Here is a 7,950-nt window from a genome sequence, read left to right as displayed (position 1 = left end):
TGTATACACAGTGATGGACAGTAATACTATACACAGGGATGGACAGTAATACTGTATACACAGGGATGGACAGTAATACTGTATACACAGGGATGGACAGTGATACTATACACAGGGATGGACAGTAATACTGTATACACAGGGATGGACAGTGATACTGTATACTAAGGGATGGACAGTAATACTGTATACAAAGGGATGGACAATAATACTGTATACACAGTGATGGACAGTAATACTATACACAGGGATGGACATTAATACTGTATACACAGGAATTGACACTAATACTGTATACACAGGGATGGACAGTGATGCTGTATACACAGGTATGGACAGTAATACTGTATACACAGGGATGGACATTAATACTGTATACTAATCGATGGACAGCAATACTGTATCCACAGGGATGGACAGTAATACTGAATACAAAGGGAAGGACACTAATACTGTATACTAAGGGATGTGCAGTAAAAGTGTATACTAAGGGATGGACAGTAATACTGTATACACAAGGATGGACAGTGATACTGTATACTAAGGGATGGACAGTAATACTGTATACAAAGGGATGGACAGTAATACTGTATACACAGTGATGGACAGTAATACTATACACAGGGATGGACATTAATACTGTATACAAAGGGATATACAGTAATACTGTATACACAGGGATGGACAGTAATACTGTATACACAGGAATTGACACTAATACTGTATACACAGGGATGGACAGTGATGCTGTATACACAGGGATGGACAGTAATACTGTATACACAGGGATGGACAGTAATACTGTATACAAAGGGATAGACAGTAATACTGTATACACAGGGATGGACAGTAATACTGTATACTAAGGGATGGACAGTAATACTGTATACTAAGGGATGGACAGTAATACTGTATACTAAGGGATGGACAGTAATACTGTATTCACAGGAATTGACACTAATACTGTATACACAGGGATGGACAGTAATACTGTATACACAGGAATTGACACTAATACTGTATACACAGGGATGGACAGTGATGCTGTATACACAGGGATGGACAGTAATACTGTATACTAAGGGATGGACAGTAATACTGTATACACAGGGATGGACAGTGATACTGTATACACAGGGATGGATAGTAATACTGTATACACAGGAATTGACACTAATACTGTATACACAGGGATGGACAGTAATACTATACACAGGGATGGACATTAATACTGTATACACAGGGATGGACAGTAATACTATACACAGGGATGGGCAGTAAAACTGTATACTAAGGGATGGACAGTAATACTGTATACACAGGGATGGACAGTAATACTGTATACACAGGGATGGACAGTAATACTGTATACACAGGAATTGACACTAATACTGTATACACAGGGATGGACAGTAATACTGTATACACAGGGATGGACATTAATACTGTATACACAGGGATGGACAGTAATACTATACACAGGGATGGGCAGTAAAACTGTATACTAAGGGATGGACAGTAATACTGTATTCACAGGAATTGACACTAATACTGTATACACAGGGATGGACAGTGATGCTGTATACACAGGGATGGACATTGATGCTGTATACACAGGGATGGACAGTGATGCTGTATACACAGGGATGGACATTGATGCTGTATACACAGGGATGGACAGTGATGCTGTATACACGATTGAAATTTCTTTAGAGAGCCACATTTTTAAAAATTAAAATATTGCGTCAACAGTACTAGTGAGTACTATTAGGGCTCATTCACACGACCGTGTGCCCGCCGTTGCCATATTGCAGGCCGCATACAGCGGGTCCGCAATACACGGGCACTGGCCGTGTGCAGCCCGCATCATGGACCCATTCACTTTAGCATGCGCTACTTTTTTGCGGTGCGTGCAGTCGGATGCGGATCGCGGACCCCATTCAAGTGAATGGGTCCGCGATCCTCATGCAGCTGCCCCATGGTCTGTGTCCGTGCATTGCGGACCGCTATTTGCGGTCCGCAGCACAGGCACCGCGCCCTTACATTCGTGTGCATGAGCTCAGAGTGTGTTTTTACATACTTTCATATGTTCTTTCTTTTATTTGGATCTTGATTATTATTTCATTTTATATATCATTTACTTTTATTAAACTTGTCTGCAGATGTGGATGTAATGTGGATGACGCACTTATGGGGGATATCTGTGGATGACGCGCTTATGGGGGATATCTGTGGATGACGCACTTATAGGGGATATCTGTGGATGACGCACTTATGGGGGATATCTGTGGAGGGCACTTATGATGGGGGATATCTGTGGATGACGCGCTTATGGGGGATATCTGTGGATGACGCGCTTATGGGGGATATCTGTGGATGACGCGCTTATGGGGGATATCTGTGGATGACGCGCTTATGGGGGATATCTGTGGATGACGCATTTATGGGGGATATCTGTGGATGACGCACTTATGGGTGATATCTGTGGAGGGCACTTATGATGGGGGATATCTGTGGATGACGCACTTATGGGGGGTATCTGTGGATGACGCACTTATGGGCAGCTCCCACCTTTCTGCTGCTGCAGAACATTTCGCTCCTCCTGAGCGGCGGCCTCTTCACCACTCCTCACATGGCCGGCAGTGGGCAGCCGACTAGAGCGCCGCTGCCCGCCCTTCTGCTGCTGTGCGCAGCGTGACATCTCTCCCTCCGTCATGCGCCTCCTGCCCCGCCTGCCTGCTTCATTCATAAAGTGGAAGGAGCAGACAGACGGGGCAGGAGGCGCATGACGCACATTTTGCAAGCAGCTTGAGCGGCGCGATATGGCTGCGTGGCCGCCCACCCGCCAGCCCGCACCAAAGAGCCGCATTGAAGGTTCTAAAGAGCCGCTTGTGGCTCACAAGCCGCACTTTGCCGACCACTGCTGTATACACAGGGATGGACAGTGATGCTGTATACACAGGGATGTACAGTGATGCTGTATACTAAGGGATGGACAGTAATACTGCATACACAGGGATGGGCAGTAATACTGTATACAAAGGGATGGACAGTAATACTGTATACTAAGGGATGGACAGTGATGCTGTATACACAGTGATGGACAGTGATGCTGTATACAGGGATGGACAGTAATACTGTATACTAAGGGACGGACAGTGATACTGTATACACAGGGATGAACAGTAATACTGTATACACAGGGATGAACAGCAATACTGTATACTAAGGGATGGACAGTAATACTGTATACACAGGGATGGACAGTAATACTGTATACACAGGGATGAACAGCAATACTGTATACTAAGGGATGGACAGTGATACTGTATACTAAGGGATGGACAGTAATACTGTATACACAGGGATGGACAGTAATACTGTATACACAGGGATGAACTGTAATACTGTATACAAAGGGATGGACAGTAATACTGTATACACAGGGATGAACAGTAATACTGTATACACAGGGATGGACAGTAATACTGTATACTAAGGGATGGGCAGTAATACTGTATACACAGGGATGAACTGTAATACTGTATACAAAGGGATGGACAGTAATACTGTATACAAAGGGATGGACAGTAATACTGTATACAAAGGGATAGACAGTAATACTGTATACTAAGGGATGGGCAGTAATACTGTATACACAGGGATGAACTGTAATACTGTATACACAGGGATGGACACTAATACTGTATACAAAGGGATGGACAGTAATACTGTATACACAGGGATGAACAGTAATACTGTATACACAGGGATGGACAGTAATACTGTATACTAAGGGATGGGCAGTAATACTGTATACACAGGGATGAACTGTAATACTGTATACAAAGGGATGGACAGTAATACTGTATACACAGGGATGGACAGTAATACTGTATACTAAGGGATGGGCAGTAATACTGTATACACAGGGATGGGCAGTAATACTGTATACACAGGGATGAACTGTAATACTGTATACAAAGGGATGGACAGTAATACTGTATACAAAGGGATGGACAGTAATACTGTATACACAGGGATGGACAGTGATACTGTATACTAAGTGATGGACAGTGATACTGTATACACAGGGATGGACAGTAATACTGTATACTAAGGGATGGACAGCAATACTGTATACTAAGGGATGGACAGTGATACTTTATACTAAGGGATGGTCAGTGATACTGTATACACAGGGATGGACAGTAATACTGTATACACAGCGATGGACAGCAATACTGTATACACAGGGATGAACAGTAATACTGTATACACAGGGATGGACAGTAATACTGTATACTAAGGGATGGGCAGTAATACTGTATACACAGGGATGAACTGTAATACTGTATACTAAGTGATGGACAGTGATACTGTATACACAGTAATGGGCAGTGATACTGTATACACAAGGATGGACAGTAATACTGTATACACAGGGATGGACAGTGATACTGTATACACAGTGATGGACAGTAATACTATATACTAAGGGATGGACAGTAATACTGTATACTAATGGTCTGACAGCAATACTGTTTACACAGGGATGGACAGTAATACTGTATACTAAGGGATGGACAGCAATACTGTATACACAGGGATGGACAGTGATACTTTATACTAACGGTTGGACAGTAATACTGTATACACATACAGTACAGACCAAAAGTTTGGACACACCTTCTCATTCAAAGAGTTTTATTTATTTTCATGACTATGAAAATTGTAGATTCACACTGAAGGCATCAGAACTATGAATTAACACATGTGGAATTATATACATAACAAAAAAGTGCGAAACAACTGAAAATATGTCATATTCTAGGTTCTTCAAAGTAGCCACCTTTTGCTTTGATTGCTGCTTTGCACACTCTTGGCATTCTCTTGATGAGCTCCAAGAGGTAGTCACCTGAAATGGTCTTCCAACAGTCTTGAAAGAGTTCCCAGAGATGCTTAGCACTTTTTTGGCCCTTTTGCCTTCACTCTGCGGTCCAGCTCACCCCAAACCATCTCGATTGGGTTCAGGTCCGGTGACTGTGGAGGCCAGGTCATCTCCTTCATGGTCAAATAGCCTTTACACAGCCTGGAGGTGTGTTTGGGGTCATTGTCCTGTTGAAAAATAAATGATGGTCCAACTAAACGCAAACCGGATGGAATAGCATGCCGCTGCAAGATGCTGTGTTAGCCATGCTGGTTCAGTATGCCTTCAATTTTGAATAAATCCCCAACAGTATCACCAGCAAAGCACCCCCACACCATCACACCTCCTCCTCCATGCTTCACGGTGGGAACCAGGCATGTAGAGTCCATCCGTTCACCTTTTCTGCGTCGCACAAAGACACGGTGGTTGGAACCAAAGATCTCAAATTTGGACTCATCAGACCAAAGCACAGATTTCCACTGGTCTAATGTCCATTCCTTGTGTTCTTTAGCCCAAACAAGTCTCTTCTGCTTGTTGCCTGTCCTTAGCAGTGGTTTCCTAGCAGATCTTCTACCATGAAGGCCTGATTCACACAGTCTCCTCTTAACAGTTGTTCTAGAGATGTGTCTGCTGCTAGAACTCTGTGTGGCATTGACCTGGTCTCTAATCTGAGCTGCTGTTAACCTGCGATTTCTGAGGCTGGTGACTCGGATGAACTTATCCTCCGCAGCAGAGGTGACTCTTGGTCTTCCTTTCCTGGGGCGGTCCGCATGTGAGCCAGTTTCTTTGTAGCGCTTCATGGTTTTTGTGACTGCACTTGGGGACACTTTCAAAGTTTTCTCAATTTTTCGGACTGACTGACCTTCATTTCTTAAAGTAATGATGGCCACTCGTTTTTCTTTACTTAGCTGCTTTTTTCTTGCCATAATACAAATTCTAACAGTCTATTCAGTAGGACTATCAGCTGTGTATCCACCTGACTTCTCCTCAACGCAACTGATGGTCCCAACCCCATTTATAAGGCAAGAAATCCCACTTATTAAACCTGACAGGGCACACCTGTGAAGTGAAAACCATTTCAGGTGACTACCTCTTGAAGCTCATCAAGAGAATGCCAAGAGTGTGCAAAGCAGTAATCAAAGCAAAAGGTGGCTACTTTGAAGAACCTAGAATATGACATATTTTCAGTTGTTTCACACTTTTTTGTTATGTATATAATTCCACATGTGTTAATTCATAGTTTTGATGCCTTCAGTGTGAATCTACAATTTTCATAGTCATAGTCATAGAAAACTCTTTGAATGAGAAGGTGTGTCCAAACTTTTGGTCTGTACTGTATATAGACGGTAATACTGTATACATAGGGATAGATAGTAGTATTCTATGCACAGTGATGGATTATAATAGTGTATATACAGGTTTGATAGCAATACTGTATACACTGGGATGGACAGTGATGCTGTATATACAGGAATGGAGAGTAATAGTGTATACACAGGGAGGGACAGTGATACTGTATACAAATGGATGGACAGTAATACTGTATACTAAGAGATGGACAGTAATACTGTATACACAGGGATGGACAGTAATACTGTATACACAGGGATGGACAGTAATACTGTATACACAGGGATGGACAGTAATACTGTATACACCTTGCTGGAGAGTAATACTGTATACACAAGGATTGGCATTAATACTTTATACACAGCGATGGACAGTAATACTGTATATATATGGATGGGCAGTAATACTATATGTACAGGGATGAATGGTAATACTGTATACATAGGTAAGGTCAGTGATACTAAATGTAGAGGAATGGACAGTAATGCAGTATACACAGGGACGGACAGTAATACTGTATACACATGGATAGACGGTAATACTGTATACTCAGGGATGGTCAGTAATACTGTATATATAGGGATGTTTAGTAATTCTGAATACACAGGGATGGACAGTTTTACTGTATATACAGGGATAGAGAGTAATACTGTGTAAACAGGGATGGATTGTAATACTTTATGCCAGGGATGGACAGTAGTACTGTATACACCTTGATGGAGAGTAATACTGTATACACAAGGATCGGCAGTAATACTGTATACATAGGGATGCAGAGTAATATTGTATACACAGGTAAGGTCAGTGATACTAAATGTAGAGGGATGGACAATATTACTGTATATACAAGGATTGGCAGTAATTCTGCCTACACCTTTATGGTGAGTAATAATGTATACACAAGGAACGGCAGTAATATTGTATACACTGGGATGGACAATAATACTGTATATACATGGGATCGAAGGTAATACTGTATATATATATATATATATATATAGAAGAATCCAAGGCAGCACACGGATGACGGTTTATTCCCCCATGTGTAGACAGCAACGTTTCAGCTCTCTCAATGGAGCCTTTGTCATGCCATAACAATCAGTGCAAACTCAGGTGTCAAATAGCATACAAAATTACTGTGTAAATTACATGATTATACAAAAAAATTACATGATTTTACAACAAATTTTTACAATGTTCCATACTAATTATCCAAATTCATAACGTGTATCTGTACTGGACAAATTGCGCAATTCATATCCGTGTTCACAATTGTGATATTAGACAAAATTCCTAAATTACTTAATTATGATGTGTATACATGATTCAAAAATGATTACATACCGGTGCCCATAATTGTGTAATGTTAAAAAAATCAAGGAACTCTCACATACTGAAAGCGAGCAGGAGTCGTTCGGCGTCCGGAAACTGTGAATGCGCATGCGCGGGACTTCATCGCTCCCACGAGATTACCTATACTGAACAGAGATCCGAGACCCACAACCAAGATGGCCACGCTAAGGCCAGAGCGCATCGCGCATGTCTATTCCCAACCCAGGGCGGAGTCAACACGGAGGGCATAGCAGTCATGTGACCTCTCACATGATACAAGCATACCACCACGTCATGGACTGTTATTATTCTAAGCTACAAGCGCTATAGGTATAATG

The sequence above is a fragment of the Bufo gargarizans genome, chromosome 2 (assembly GCF_014858855.1).
Source record: "Bufo gargarizans isolate SCDJY-AF-19 chromosome 2, ASM1485885v1, whole genome shotgun sequence".
Lineage (NCBI taxonomy): Eukaryota > Metazoa > Chordata > Amphibia > Anura > Bufonidae > Bufo > Bufo gargarizans.
Note: the sequence above shows the minus strand (reverse complement) of the source record.